Source organism: Ambystoma mexicanum, chromosome 9, assembly GCF_040938575.1.
Source record: "Ambystoma mexicanum isolate Mex_15411 chromosome 9, UKY_AmexF1_1, whole genome shotgun sequence".
Taxonomy (NCBI): Eukaryota; Metazoa; Chordata; class Amphibia; order Caudata; family Ambystomatidae; genus Ambystoma; species Ambystoma mexicanum.
Window position 1 is genome coordinate 409,441,162 of NC_090931.1, and position 16,482 is coordinate 409,457,643.

A 16,482-nucleotide genomic window follows, 5' to 3' on the forward strand; every position below is an offset into this window, starting at 1 on the left:
TCAACCTGGACTCTTGACAAAAAGAAAATAGACAAAGTAAAAAACTTTAAATATCTTGGTATAATCCTGGACAGCACAAAAAAAGATAAAGCTGTCCAAGATAATCTACTTCTGAAAACTCGTAAATTGGCCGCTCAAGGCAAGGCAATTGATGGGAAATTTGGTAGATTTTCCTCCAGCCCTGCCCTAAACTTCTACAAACTAATAGCAGTACCCACCATCACTTACGGCGCCGAGGCGATGCCGGCGATACCAAAATCAATATGGGTAAAGCTAGAAGCTCTCTACTGGAGAACGGTACTGGGCCGTACCAAAATCCACACCGGCTGTACTAATAAGGCGGCCACTCAGTCTCCTTTCCATGAAGGGCACGGTGAACTGTAACTCTCTGATGCTCTACACGAAATGTGTGATGCCAGATAGCACATACCTCTACACCTTGATAAATAAAGCATTGTGAGACTCTAACTGCGAAATGTTAAAAACATGGAGAAATGACAATCTGGCTCTCTTGGAAACAATACTGATTGGAGAAGAAGAATTAATCAGTAACCCTACCAAATTTCTAAATAAATTAAAAGAACTGGACTGGATAGAGACACTAACAGTGGCGGACTGAGACAAACTTACGTCGCACTTGCCCCCAACTTGGAAAAGCTAAATGACTGGCAGGGTTACATCAAGAAATTTCCTAGCAGGCTAGCTCGCAATTTTATCTTAAGAACAAGGCTCAACCTCCTGGAAGCGAATGAGATCTGAGCAATTAGAGGTGAATCAATGACGAACACCTGCAGAATATCTAAAGATGCACATGAGAAAGAGACCATTCGCCATCTCCTCTTTTCTTGTCCTGGTACAAAATGGGTGAGGTCCCAATACGTCAAGTTCTTCTTCACAAATCCTTTCCTAGCAGACACAGAAACGTTGTGGTCCAGAATGATCAGTGGAGACAAAGCAAGGTGGCAAATAGCTACTTTTAAGATTCTACAACACACAACGACAATCCTACAAGAACTATCAAACACCTCTGCGCAGGAGCCTAGATGCTGATCAACGTGAATAGACCTTGTTTCCCTTATTTCTTCTCTGCGACTTTTCCCACAAAAACTGGTGACATCGAGGTCACCTACTTAGATGAGACCAAGATCGTAAAGCTTCAAGTTGTAAAAATCAATTTATTTGATTAATAACTACAATAATAAAAAAACATAATAAGTCAAGTATGCTCAGTCTGCTCTGTAAAGCTAAAATTGGGATCATACGGAAATAGAGTATGAAATAATGTCGAAGCCCAAAAAATACCAAAATTTGAGACCCCCGTTTTACCACATATATATGCAATAGGGGTTGGTTAATTAAATATAAAAGTTGAAGGGTTACTGGGGATCTGCGAGGGTCTTCCCCTGCATATATATGTGTCAAAAAGCGGTATTCACATAGATACACTGAAATTAATACCGGAAATCACTCATATAAAAACGTATGAAATACAATCAATGGCAGTCAATTGGTTTGCCATTTTTTGTGGTTTATTGACAAACACATTGTTGTAGCTTAAATGATGCAGACCTCACAATCAGCCACTGATTCGCCGATACCCTGGAGCAACACATGATGCCAGGAAACTGAAGAACATCAATCTACCAGCATACATGGACACACAGAGTGGACAGCTCACCTGGATTGAGGGTAAGGAGTAGTCAATCTGACTAAGACATATCACTGTGACTCACATGGGGCACGGAATTAGGAGTTATGTGACACAACTACAAGTCCCATGATCCAACAGCAAGAAAGCACTGAACAGGCAATGAGCCATGACTGAGTTACCACAGTACACGTGTTGAACTCAGGTGACAGTACAGGACATGCTTGCCTGCAAGTTCGCAGTACGCAATCAAGGCACCTGTCAAAGCTATTTCCTGACCAAGCATTGTCATAGGGCGGTACTTGGCCTGACGCCATCTCAATAGCTAAATCTGCATGGGTGACGTCAACGCATGGACAAATACATATAAATGATGTCCCATACACTGTGAATGACTGCAAGTGTATGATGTAGGTCAATGTACATCCACCGCATTGTAAGCAAGGTGTGGCATCCAATTGCTCATATATGCACACATTGGCCAACATCACATCAGACCAATACACATATACCCCGACCCAAAAACTGTCATGCCTCACACTATCCTTTAATTTTTTGCTTGTGACACAGGCTATCCACACCTACCATTGATGATGTCACCTGTGAGGAACCCTGTACGCCACAGGAGACAGTCTATATTGAGGCCCAGATAAGGACCAGGTCATGCCTTGAGCACACCTACGGATTGCTGAAAGTCAGTTTCAGGTGTCTCCACCACAAAGATGGTGTCCTCGTGTACAGCCCTGAGATATTTGGTAAGATTGTAGTCATAAGTGCTATGTTGCAAAACATGTTCATATGAAGAAACATAGAAAAGCCTCCAGATGTGGACCATTCCCCCCATGGCTCAGATGAGGTAGAAATTGCAGGTGAGTACAGGGCACCTCAGGACATACATGGGGAGGCGAGCAAAGGATAAATGGTCTGCCAGGACCTCCTGGACAATTTTTTCTGACTTGACACATATGCTCCTCAGGCGTCACTGTAGAATCAATGAATGCACATGTTTTAATACCATGGAATAAATACTGTATGGAAAATCATAACTCAAGTGTTTTTAATTTTAAGTTTAACTGACCTAGACCCAACACAATCACCCACCCCATACCCTGACCCCCAACATAATCACCCAACCCACACCCTGACCCCAACATAATCACCCACCCCACACCCTGACCCCAAACACAATCACCCACCCCACAACCTGATCCCCAAACAATCACCCACAACACACCCTGAACCACCACACAATTGTAACAGTATTCCGGAGAACTGAGGTGTTTGTATTGATAATATCACATGCTAGCAGAGTATTTGTTGCCCATCGGAAACCCTTCCATCTGCAATAATGGAAAACTCAGCCATGGGGCAAATACACCGCCTTTATTCTCCAAAACACAGGGATCTTACCGGAAACAACAAAATCTCCCACAATCACAGTGATGTCACAACCACCAACCCATCCAAAAAACCTAAGGGCTGTATCCATTGGGTAGCTCAGGCAATATCACCTATGGAAATCCCCTATATGAATTTTTCCATTAATATTCCCATGTCAGGTGGGTTAGCCTGCGACTTCCGCAAAAACTATCCATTACTTTGTTTCAGGATTGTACAATGATCATTGGCCCCTGCAACATTATACACCAACCCCGGAGTGGAACATCTGGATCGGCTGGAGTAGGTCACCCCAGGCCTGGGACCCTGTTCTGTTCACAGCACTCAGTGTACCTTTTTAAGGTAATGGCAAAGAGTGTGCCCCCCCATTGTTGCAATTGATATAGCCACCTAGCCTCTGCGAGTGCCTGCAGGTTGCAATGTGTAGGTTGCAATGTTATGTGGACAACGCATGTATCAGTCTTGAGCTGTTCCTAGCGTAGGAGACCTCTTCCCACCATGAGCATATGGCCATTGCTTGGTTTGGCTGGGTCATGTGGGTGAGGACCACAAAATGGAGCCTCATGTCTAGTGTTTTTATTTGTTGTCTTCCTAGGGAAAAGTATTCTTGGACATCCACCTCAAGGTTGCCATTTTGCCTTGAAATCTTCCTCGGGTGGTAGAAATTGATAGGTACATAAGGCACTGTGCTCTTGCTGTTGGTATTCCAGTTGCCACAAACATTCTGGAGACACTCATGGCATAGGAGATGAGAGAACAGACATAGCAGCTCTCTCCAGTGGTCTATTTACCTACTTTAGTCATGTGCTTGTAGCATATGTTATTGGATACTCGAGCAGTATTGGTAAGATAGGAATTAATCCCTCCTACATCTACCTCTCCTCACTGGTCTGGCAGTGCCTACCGCCCGACCTAACTTGGAAGGCACACCGGCCAGAACTGGGGTTATGTTAGTAGGGGTCATAGCTTTGTTTTCTACAACGAAAGACATTCGCTGAAAAATGAGGCCAAAGACGCCAAGTGAAAAAATGGCACAAATCAACATTATCACATAGCATTCATAACTTAGTCCACTTCAGAACCTTGTGTAGCTTTGAAGATATTGATGAACCGCCTGCAATGCGCTAGAAATGCGTTATTATGGTGTTTGTACATATTAGTTCAAGCACCGCAGTCCTAATGTTGTTCTACTGAAATAAAGAATGATTGTTCCCAAACAACGCATATTCTAGGGTCACAAAGAACTTCACTTACTGAGGGGCTTCCTTGATGAAGTTGTGGGTATGTTTGGGACAAATAGGCCAGGAATATATGAAAGAATAAACTGGGCGAGGGCCTTCTTACATGGTTGGACCTCCTAAAAGAATGGACAAACTGGCCTTGGAAGGTCGTGGGGTGAGGGTCTTGGGGAAGCATGGGACACAAATAATGCTGTCAGTGTGTGAAAATAAAAATAATGAACAAACAGTGTATACTCACTCTGCATGTGTAGGACGTCCTTTCCCTAACTCTATTGCTTGGGAGCAAGTAATCATAGGCTGGCCTCTGCTGGGCTGTTACTCTCTTTGTTGATCTGTTTCTTCTTCTTCTTGAGGGACATTGACCTTTTCACTGTAGTTGTTAGAAGAGGCTGCTGCTCAACAGGCTTGATGTTGCTGAGGAAATTCCAGGCCTTCTTGCCCTTTATCTTGCCTGCTCAATATTTTACTTCCTCAATTTCATGTGGACCTGTGAATATGGGCTTGAATCAGGTCCTGGTTGATGTCCTGGAGGAGTACAGTGTCTGCAAGGTAGAGTTGTGGTGCTTTGACCCATTCTTAATTTGTTTCTGTGTCATTACCTCCTTCCTTTCCTTTGGGCATCTCCTACCATGCCTGCAGTTGACAAGAAAAAAGGGAGGCACTAGCCATCAAGGCAGCAGTGTAATCATATATTTCCTGTTCCAATACATTAGAAATATCTTCTACATCTGTCAAAGCCCTAGTGGGAGGAGCTTGGGGAAGTCACATGCACCGCCCGGTTAACACTTCATGTGGGGTTAAGTGGTGGTCGGATCCTGGGTGTGGATGCTGTGTGATGTGAAAAATGCTAAAGGCAGACAGTGGAGCCAACTTTTATTTAAGGTCACTTTTATCTTGGCAATGCACACTTTCAGCAGCCCATTCAGGTGCTCACATAACTGTTCACCTGTGGGAGGTTATGCACAGAAGAATTTGTGTTGAATTTCTAGCAAAGCAGTAATGTGATGGAACATCTAATTGGCCAAGTGAGGGGCATTAACAGACCTCAGCACCGGCATCAGAATGGGAACAGAGACAGGCTTTGATCCATCGATAGAACAGGCGTACAATCACTATAGTGTAGCAGTAGTCCTGACATACTTGGAGCATGTCTACATAATCAACATGAAGGTGTTGGAATGGACCCAGTGTTCAAGGTATTTCTCCTCTCACTACCCTCAGTGTATGGACTGCTGTGAATTGCCTGCAGACAAGGCAGTTAGTCATAAATTCTGCAACGTGCTCTGCCAGTTCCGGACAAAACCAATCTTCTCCACTGTCAGCAGCATGGACATTCTTCCCCATATGGGTGGGATGGTGTAGTTGTGCCAGTGCTGTGTGTAAAAATTATAGCAGCATTACTTCCTTACCCGTGTTTTCTTGCCGACACAGGGCGTCTGAAGGTGATATACAACACCCCCATTTTACTTAGGATTGCTTCTCCTCTCTCGGTGTTTCACTGTAATTTCATTATTGGTGTCACCAGTGTTGCTTTATAGTGTTCCTTCAGTGCCATTGTTCATACATAATTACACACCTGAGATGGAGTGTCCATATCTAAGATGTCCTAGAAATATCCTGCAAGTATACATCTGCTGCCTCATTGCCCTGCAGACGAGATTCTCCTCCCTTTTGTGGGCCTCGCATTACGCAACCGTTGTGCTTATTGGCAATTGGAGCACCTCTATCAGTCTGACAAATAAGAGTGTGTGCTGCACCTGTGACCCATCAGCATCGAAAGCCCCTCCTTTGCCAGCATGACAGTCTGGAATGGACTGTAGATGACACATAGGCTGAATCTGAATACACTGTCACTTCCTTGTTCTAACTGTGTTCCAGTGAAAGTATTAGAGCTAATAGCGCTGCAGCTTGTGCTGAAAAATGAGATGGTAAGTGTGTGCTTACTAACACCTTGCTTGTCCCATTCTCCTTTAACCTCACTACTGCCATCCCAGTACGTCTCTATGCTGTGGTCTGGTCTATAGTTGACAAACCGTCATTGTAGGGTACATACCCTCTCTAGTTCATTCTCTCTCACTCTTGGGATGTTGTTGTAGTTTTCTATATTTGTAGTGCAGTTGTGTACATAATCTCCCTCCTCTATGGGCTCAGTGATGAATATAGCTGGGTTCACCAATCGGAATCTTACTACTTTGATAGCTGGATTTGATAATATCACCTCATATCCGAAGCCCTTTGTGTGGTCAGTGTACCATTGGGTCATTCTAGTATTGCAAAGAAAGCATGTTCCACAAAAAGAGTGATGCTGAACTACATGATAATACTTGCTGATTTTTCTACTGCAAATGATCCAGCAGCTAGTGCCTGCTCGCAAGAGTAGTGCCCTCTCATCACTGGATCTAGTTTTCCACTGTAGAAAGCTAATGGCGTGTAACCCATCGTTTTCTTCGGTGTCAGTATGGCGGTTATTACTACTCCATTGGAGTGTGAGATGAAGTAAAATGTGTCTTGATGGTCTGAGATCCCTAACACTGGAGCTGAGCATATTGCTATTTTCAGCTCCTCAAAAGCCTAGGCATTTCTTCCATGCATTGTAATGCTCCATCCCCGCTTTGTGCTTCATTGAGTGGGCTCAACAAAAGCCTTGTGTATGTGCTGTAGTCGAATACCCATGCTCTGCCGTAATTGCAGAGGCCTAAAAACTGCTGCATGTGTCTTATGGTCATGGGATTTGGAGTCTTCCAAATTGCCTCTGCCCTTTTGGGTGTCACTTTTCATCCACCTTGTGATATCAATTGCCACTATGTAACATCTAATTCTGACAATATTGTAGTTTGGCTGTCTATCTTATACCCCTTTTCTGCAAGCACAGTTAACATGTGTACTGAGTTATTTCTGCATTGTATTTCCGTTATACTGCACATCAAAATTTCGTCAATATATACTCTATAACAGCACTTTCCGATTGGACTTTACCTAAGACCATCTGCAGTACTCTGTTGAATATGGAAAGGGACTCGCAGTACCCTTGTGGAAGCTGAGTGTTTCCACTTTTTATTTCTATGTAAGAATGAAGTCAAATCTTGTGAGTCGGGATGGAGTAGTATAGAGAAGAAGGTATTCTTCAAGTGCTACACAAAATTGTTGCTGGATTCAAAATAGAGGGAATTCTGCCTCGAAAAATGTGGTTCAAAGGGTGTAAATCATATATAAAACATCATGACCCCCCAATTGCCTTTTCCACAGGGTAGACCGCCATGTTACAGAGTAAATCTGATGGAATAAAAATGTCTTGTTTAACTGGGGCCGCAATGGTCCCATAAATGCCCACATCTGTCTCCCTCCATAGAGGGTATTTCTTTACTCTATGTAAGATTGGTCCTGGCTTAAGCTTTATCTTCAATGCGACTATTCCTTTCAAAAGCCCCACATCATAGGGACTTGGGCTCCATAAAACACTGCAGACCTTGGTTAAATCTTCCTCAAGAAATGATGGCAGTGCTTGTATCATCATCGCCATTCTCTGCAGTACCTCTGTGTAGTGTATTGTAAACCAGTATGTAATGCTGATGTCAAACACCATCTTGTGATCCAAGCAGTTTTCTTTGAACAATTCTTCATCAGTCACAGTAGTTAATATGTACCGTTCTCTCTCTGCAATCACTGTCCTGCATGCTCATCTAGTGTCATCTTTCAGTGCACTTTTATCCTGTCTTCCTACACTATTACTGCCTCTAGTTCTAGCAGGATGACCATCACTTCTGGCACGTGCAATGGTAGCTCTGGTCTGAATATGTATTCATTTGGAAGCCGCCACAATCTTCCCTGAATCCATGTGAGCCATACTATTATTACTTCAACTCCATATTGGAACAGCTCTTTGTCTGATGTACCCCTCTCTGTACTGTACATACGGAGTAGGATTGAATCATTTCCCTCATTTTTAGAAGGTGAAACCCAGGTGTGGAACACACTATTGCTTGATCAGTGAATGATATGGTCATGTTGAGTTGCTCATAATGTCTCTCACCATTATGTTTACTGGTGTCTGTCGGGAATACAACAATGGTAGAGCTAAGCCATGCTTTCCTATAGAAAGTGTAAGATTAACTGTAAAAGGAACCAAGTTGGTCACCCCAGAAAACCGGTATGCATTCATGGCATTGCCTGAAATGGGATAACTTCCCTCATTGATTAAAGATCTAATGGCCCCTGTGTCTATGAGAAAGGAGAAGGTCTTGTCACATACTGTCACCCCTATACATGGTTCCTCAGCCGGGTTGGGTGAAATCTATAGAATGGAACACACCAGGTCAGTATGTGGGCTGTGCTGTTGGGGATACAATGCCATTCTGTTTCCTGTGAACAGGTTGCCCCATCAAAGACACCCCTCCCAACTTTTGGAGTCATTCCCATTTCCCTGGTTCTCTCAGGGCTGGACTACTGCAACATCATATTTGTCAACCACCTTGCCTCTGCTTTCCTTTGCGCCCTCTACAACTCATCCAGAACAGAACTGCAAGATTTATCCTTGGGCTCAAGCCCAGGGACCACATCTCTCTGGCACTGAAATCCCTCCACTTGCTCCCCATGGCTGCAAGGATCAAGTTCAAGATCATCTGTCCACAAGGCTTTCGGGAGCCTGTGACTGACCTATCTGCCATAACGCCTACCTAAATACGCCGCTCATTTACCTCCAACCTTCAACGAGTCAGCCGGTTCTCCAAGCAAACATTTAGAGGGAGATCTTTATCCTCAGCAAGGGCCTACCTATGGAATAGCCTCCCTGCTGCCTTCTGTCTCGAACCTGATCGCCTTAAGTTCTGGAAACTCCTTTAGACATTCCTCTTCTCCTCTTCCTTCTCTCCCCCTCTACCCTGCCAATCTAACTCTCTGCTCTATCCCTCGCTCCCTCCTTTTCCACACAGCTTATTTATTGGCCGCCAGGTGCAACTCAGAGTCTCACAGGTCGCTGACAAAGCTGCCATTACTCTCGCACTTGCCTCCGGGCCTTGCACTTGCCTCTGGGCCTTGCACTTGCCTCATCGGTACTGCACTTGGTCATTGACCCTTGAGAGTGTCATCTCTCAGCTCTTACCCCAGCTTCTTACTGACTGGGTGCACTTTGACTCCCCCATCCACTTGTCCTCCCCCTCCTCCTTCCCCTCTCCTGTACCATCTGTTCATTTGTGCGATCTGAACGTACCATGCCTTGAAGATTGAGCGGGACAAAGACTGATATACAAATGGCTTTTCCTCCTTTGTGAAAAGTACAGTGAGCTAAAAGTGATGGTGGCAGACTCTCACAGTAGATAATAACCACAGAACAGGTTATCACGCCATGTTCTTTCGGGAGAGGGGTGCCTGCTACCTTTTTTACTGTTTAAACTATAGATTGCAAAAGCAGAAACTAACGTTGGAACAGTGATGAGCACATGCATTAGACACAAAGCACACATGCACCCCACATGAAGAAACAGAAGACCTCAAGTTTGCGAGAGAACTCAAAATGTTGAATCCACAAAAATACAGATCTGTGCCAAACTCAGACAGCAGTTAGCAACAAAATAAGGGAGGATAAGAATGGCAAAGCAAAGGCACAAGATAGTGATTCCCAAGACACAGAATACTCCCAGATTGATTAAAGTCTATAAGGTGCATAACTAGCCTTGGTAGGCCATGTGTAGTAATGTAGAAAGCCAACAGACTCTATGAAAAATAACTCAAGAGTGTCCCTAGAGGCAACAAAAAACACAGCACACATAAGCCTAAAAACCAATAAATAGGGGCTAATTCCATTTCATAATTGGTCCCATCACACGTGACCCATAATTGGAAGACAGTGCCTATTCATTAGAAACGAACCCAGATGGAATACCTGCTGTATTCCCTACATGTACACACAGACATGAGACACGACACAAGGCCAAGTACAAAGAGATCACCCTGGTTCATGGCCTATGGATAAGGGATGGTAACTTCTTTAATAAACAATGAACAGTTCATGGGCCTCCCTCCCACTACCTCCTGTCTGGCTCATGTCTTGATGGCCTGTCAGCAGGAAGCAAACCAATTAGAAACCCCAATGTTAGGCCGCCCATGAAGTAGTGTGCCACCTAATCTCCTATTGTAGAAATGAGGTAGTATTACCTTTATCAATTTAGAGGCAATCCCAAGTGGAGCCATCAGATTATCTTAACCCAATGAAATGCTTTGTATTATAGATTCTATATGTAGCCACCACCTGTAACCAAACCCCATGCCCCATAGGTTTCTGCAACTAAGATTATGTTTTGACATTTGTAATGATGAGTTTGCAGTATTTAACCAATTGTTTCCTATGCATCCTCTGAGAGCCACAATATTTTATTGCTTGTATGTTGTCCTGCTTTATTTAAATGAATATAATGCTGGATTTTGAGCTGCTCTTTATGTTACACTTGTCTTGGGATTGGCAGGTTGTAATTTTGATAACAATTACTATATTCTATTATTATAGAACACCACTGACGGCAGCTTGAGTATTTGCATTATTCTGGGACAAACTAATCTTCTACCACAAACTGAACTGTTAATGGACTGAAAAATAGCAACATTTAACTGAAATAAATCCTTAAATCCAACATGTGGAATATGTCCTTGCTTCAGAAAACAATTTTGAATTAAATAGAGGCAGATAAATGATAGAAGGATTGGGTAGGGAATATAGTTTACAGGTGTCCAGTAACATGGATAAAACATGCAGTAGCTGTATTGCTCTGGAACACTTGTTTGCAAGATTGTAAAAACATAGACGCATGGAGAGGGTCCTATGTCCACAGCAAAAGTGAAATTACAAAACGAGGCACTGGTATTTGGCTCAGTATATATCCCAAATATTGTTCAGAGTGGCTTTCTCTACACGTTGAGCAGGATTTCATTTGAGGTGGGCTCTGTCTGAAGCATAGTATGGTTTGACTGAAGCGTGGTCCAAGATACACTCTTGGAACACTCAGTCAAACCTGGCATGCATCATAATAGAGACAGGTTTCTTTTTTAAATTTTATTTATTGGATATTTAAAAAGCACCTATACAGTAAATGGTGGTTCAAGGCGCCACAATACAAAAGAGGGTGCAGGGGACAGGGAAGAAAACAACAAGAATGCTCCTACTAGGCCTTGTATCATTTGGATCGTGTAGGTGCAGTAACAAGAAGTGCAGGGAGGACGGGAGTGGGGGAGAGGAGTGCCGGTTGGGGAATGGATAATGCTAGGGTGTGCGGGAAGTGCGGGGCAAGGCAAGTGCTAAGGAGAAGCCAGGTGGGCAAGTGCCAGGGGTTGCAGGGAATGCAGGGAGAGGGGACCCAAGTGCGAGGATGGGGTGGACCAGGCACGGTAGGGAAGGGGGCCTGGAAGGGCAAGTACAGGTTAGGGGGGTGATGGGGTAGACTGGACGAGGAGGGCCTAGAGGTTGATCCTCCATTACATAATAAGAGATAACAGGTAATCTGACTCTCGGCATCCAAAAGGCCAGGATTTTGCCCACCAGGCCCTGTGTTCAAGGAACATTTTCATACCTCGATAATGCTTTTTTTATGATACTTATTTGTATTTACCTGTGAGGTGTTTTCTATAGGAATCACTGAACCTACACTGATCACTTCAGTGGTATGACATGGATCAAATTAATGCACGTATACTTGTCTCCAAAATGAAGTTGGTGAATTTGTTACGGGCATATATCCAATTAAATGGAGGCTCTGTCTGGTAATAGGATTATTGTGGACCCCCAAGAAAGTATGTATAGTAGCAAAAGGCAACTGGCTTGGTTAGCCCAAAAGAAAAGAAAAGATAGGAAAATCAAAAAAGGTTAGAGCAATCAGTTTAGGATTTGAGTAATTTGAGTAAACAATATCTCCTTCCCAGTGAAATGATCTTGTATAATAACTAAGGCCAAATATGACCTACACACTATGAGCATTCAATTTTTAGATTAAGATTTAAACATTACGCACAAGTGAAGAAGGCAGAACAATTTTTGTCACGTAACCTAAAACAAACCCATTAAAATGTCACAAATGCCTTATTGAAATAAATAAATTGGACAACACAATTAGTTGTGTAGTGCATTGTGGGACTATTTCAATGACTATTTACTCAAGATGGTTTAAGGAATCATTTATTGCCTTGTACTTGGATGAGCTTTTATTTCTGTTATTTTTTATTTTATACTGCTATTTATTACTACCTTTTTTATCATAATACCTATGTTATGCATATATATATATATATATATGTGTATTGTTTGCTCTTCTTTCTGACTTGCCGGAAAAAAAAGCTAAATTAACAGAACTATTTAATTCCTGATTTCAACTGAGTTCTTATAACTCTAATACTAAAATGTTGCTTTGCCAGACTCGAACATGTCCTCATAGTACCATCTATTAATTTAGATCTAAGGGTTTTTGCCAATGTCTTGGCTAATAGACTTCAAAACTGTATCTTTCGATTAAAACACTTATCACAGGTAAGGTGTGTTCCTGGAAGATCCTCTAAACATCATATTCAAATCCTCTTATGCCAATTATTGCAGGCAAATTGGTGTCCATCTTCCCGAATCATCATGAATTTATATGTTAAAAGTTCTTTGACTGGGTGGAATGGACATCTACGTTTTGCATTCTTACTAGATTTTGTGTAGGGTATTTGATTATTAATAATCTGTGACTGATTTATCATGGACCCTGTGTGAGAGTAAATTGCAATGGTCAAATGTTGAAAATGTTCTTAGTCAGCTGTGGTGCCTGGCTGGGTTGCCCCTTTCCCCCTTTCTTTTCGCTGTAAGAGCACTAATGTTTGCAACTAGACACAATGATTATATGAGGGAGTAAAGACGCCAGTGGATGAGGTTGAAATAACATCATGTGCTGACAACACATTGCTAAATACCATATCTGACAATATATACACACTATGCAAAGTCATATGCAGGGACCTTACACAATGGGAGCAAATGTAACTGTTATCTTGGGAGAAACGTATAGATTCTTACAGTGATGTCTGCCCCCAAACTAACTTATGTTTTCAGGATGCTGTCCAAAAACTGGACAGCTCATTCTTAGAGACAAGATCAATGACATATGGTGTTCTCTTCCGATATCGCAAACTGAAACGTTCACAATATGACCCAATAATACACGCTACCCTACTTAGCTAGAAACAGTTGCCACTGGTGCTAAGGTACACCCCAGGTTTCACCTTGAAGCTCGTCTGAGGAAAAATACTATATTGAATCTAGGGAATACTTCCTTCTTATGGTGGAACTCGGTAGATAAGGGGATAAACGGGATTCCTGAAATATCGCGAGAAAACACTCTCATGTCCTTTCATGATTTGCCACAGAACTTCTGGTTGGCTGTTCAACAACAACGGTACTAGCTAAAGCTTCAATGTTGCCTGGAGAAGACTCAAACACATGGTTCAGTGGCATCTCATTCCCAATTGTGAGAATGGCAAACAAATGAGGGTTTTCTAAAGGTGTGGTATAACTGTGTTATGCCAAAATGCTAGTTATACTATATAAAGTACCTATTTTTGACCTGCTTAAACATAGGTGGGGTGAAAATCTTCAATATTTGTTAAACCTCACTAACAGGCAATGACTGCATTAAGCTACACTGCAATCATAAAACAAGCACGCTCCAAAGTCATGTAAGTGCTTTTGAATTGAAATGACAGCACGACTGTTAATGGTGTGCAAAGAAAATGTAAAGGACTGATATGTGTTTGACATGGAAACAAAAGGAGGTGATATTGTACATGTTGGTCTCAATCTTTTAGCTATATGGATAGGATACAGGTGAGAATGATCATTAGGGAAGCAACCGTGATTATACTGCATTAATTCTCAATTTTGGGAAGAGTTAGTAAGTGTAGTACGCTGTATACCCACTCAGGACTTAGATTCTTATCTACAATATTCTAGAGTTTATTTAGTTCAATTCCCACATGTATTTACTTTAGGTGCCCCGCCAACCCGAAAGGGTGTTTATTTTTTCACTTTAAAGCTCTTTCTGCGGATATCCCATTGAACAGTGACTTTTCTCAGTGCTTCATTTGTAAAAAAAGGTTCACAATATATTAAGTATGCCTGTGCCACGGCTGCCCCCTCCCCTCTCCCAATCCCATTGCCTAATCACCCTCGTGAGCACTTCCTATTTATTTTTCGTTTAGGTGACTATTCTATAATACCCTACAATACCCCATTTCATCCTAGAGTGCCTAATCATTCAAATGTTTCTTATACGTCCTCTGCTTATGCCATGGATTGACATCATACTGTTGGTTGCATGTACTGTTTTTTAAATAGTCTTCAGTTAACCATGATATAATTGCTGTATTTTTAAATAAAAAATGATTGTTCAAACCTGGAGATCAGAGGCAGGGAGGAAATATAAAGACAAGGGGGGTCATTACGAGTTTGGAGGCAGCCGTGGCGCTAATGGCAGCCAGGTCCGAGTCCTGAATCTCTGAATGGGGACTTACCGGGACATTCCAACCTTGGAGAACCGGGTAAATCCCCATTCAGAAAACCATTCCCCATTCCCATTTGAGCCCCAATAGGGCTCAATGGGAATGGGGAAGGAGCAAATAACAGGCCTGCTAATAGTGGGCCCGTTATTTGATCCATGGTCCCTTAACAGGTCCCGCGAAGAACAGCTGGTCAGACCAGCCGTTCCTGGTGGGACCCGCTAAGGGACCTCGGAATATGGCGGTAGGGGGTTAACGGCACCGGCATCCTTACCGGTGCCATTAACCCCCTACCGCCATACTCGGAATGAGGCCCAAGTAATACGGTAAGGCACATAAAGAGGCAAAGTACCACTATACAAACCAGCTTCGCATATTGTTCCTTTTTTTTATGTGAGTGACGTTTGAACTGCTTCCGCACATGTTGTGTTTTCTATGTGTAAAAAGAGCTTGGCATGTTTCTGCCATGCTTGCACTGCTACTCGAGATAGAGAGAGAGAGATGTGTTATCAGTCAGTCAAAAAAATGATTTTGAGAACTAGACCAAAAAAGTACATCATACAAATGCAACACAATTCATCAAAGTACATCATAAAATCTTAAGACACATGCATGTACATTATCTACAAAAAACTTGGTAAACACGATGTAACAATGTATGCACATTTAAAATAAATCCTGGTGCACATTAAATATAACCTCGATTCGCCCCTCGTGCTCTAGGAAATTTCGTTCTGGTTCTCCAGGCCTTTGACAAAACATGTGACACTGCAAAGATAACTTCTTCCTTGCACAACCTTTTACAAACAGTACATTCATCATACAATGAACATGTCTGATATTAGAGGACGATTGGGAATAATCACTGCCTCCTTATACTGTATACTTGCGACATTCTAACAAAAAGTGAATGACTGTTTCTACAGCTGAGGGGCAAACAACACAATGGGCCTCATTACGAGGTTGGTGCTAGTCATGGTGCTATTAGATGAGTATGACTTCTTTGAGGATCGCTTCTAAAATTGTAGCAGCTGTCCAATCACCAGTTAATCTACTTTTATAGCTGTGTATAAGGAAGGGAGGCTATTTTGCGTGTGTGGCTATATTTCCATTTCGGCAGGGTGCAATCTTAATTGGGGATTCCACTATGATCATATTCATCTGAGGTGAAACTGCTAATACGCTCAAGGGTTCAATTTGTTCTTTTAAATCACACCGGACATGCCTACCAATATGGGCTCTGTTGGTATTTTTAGAACTAGTTGGTCCATTAAATCCTTACATTTATTTAAAGATGAATTATGAATGACTGCACGACAATTGAGCCTATCTTTAGCTTTAAAATATTGTTTTAAAGTATATTTTTAACATGTTGAATGAAGTTGTTGAGGATGAGGAAATGTGTACACTGTGGGCTAAGAATGTTATTGTTAATATGATTCTACAAGCTGGTATTAATGTAGCATGGGTTTTTTGTATTTTTTTTATCTTTGTACTTTTATTCGTGATTTGCAACAATAATTAAAAAAAATAATAATATTGAAATACTTAAGAATTCTTAAATAAATCTAAACAAGCAAAATCACCTTTACAGTCTGGATTTTTATTTGAAGCACAGAAGGTCATTAGATTTAGCTTATATCATTGTAATGTTTGCATTCAGTTTTAAATCAACCCATGCTAACA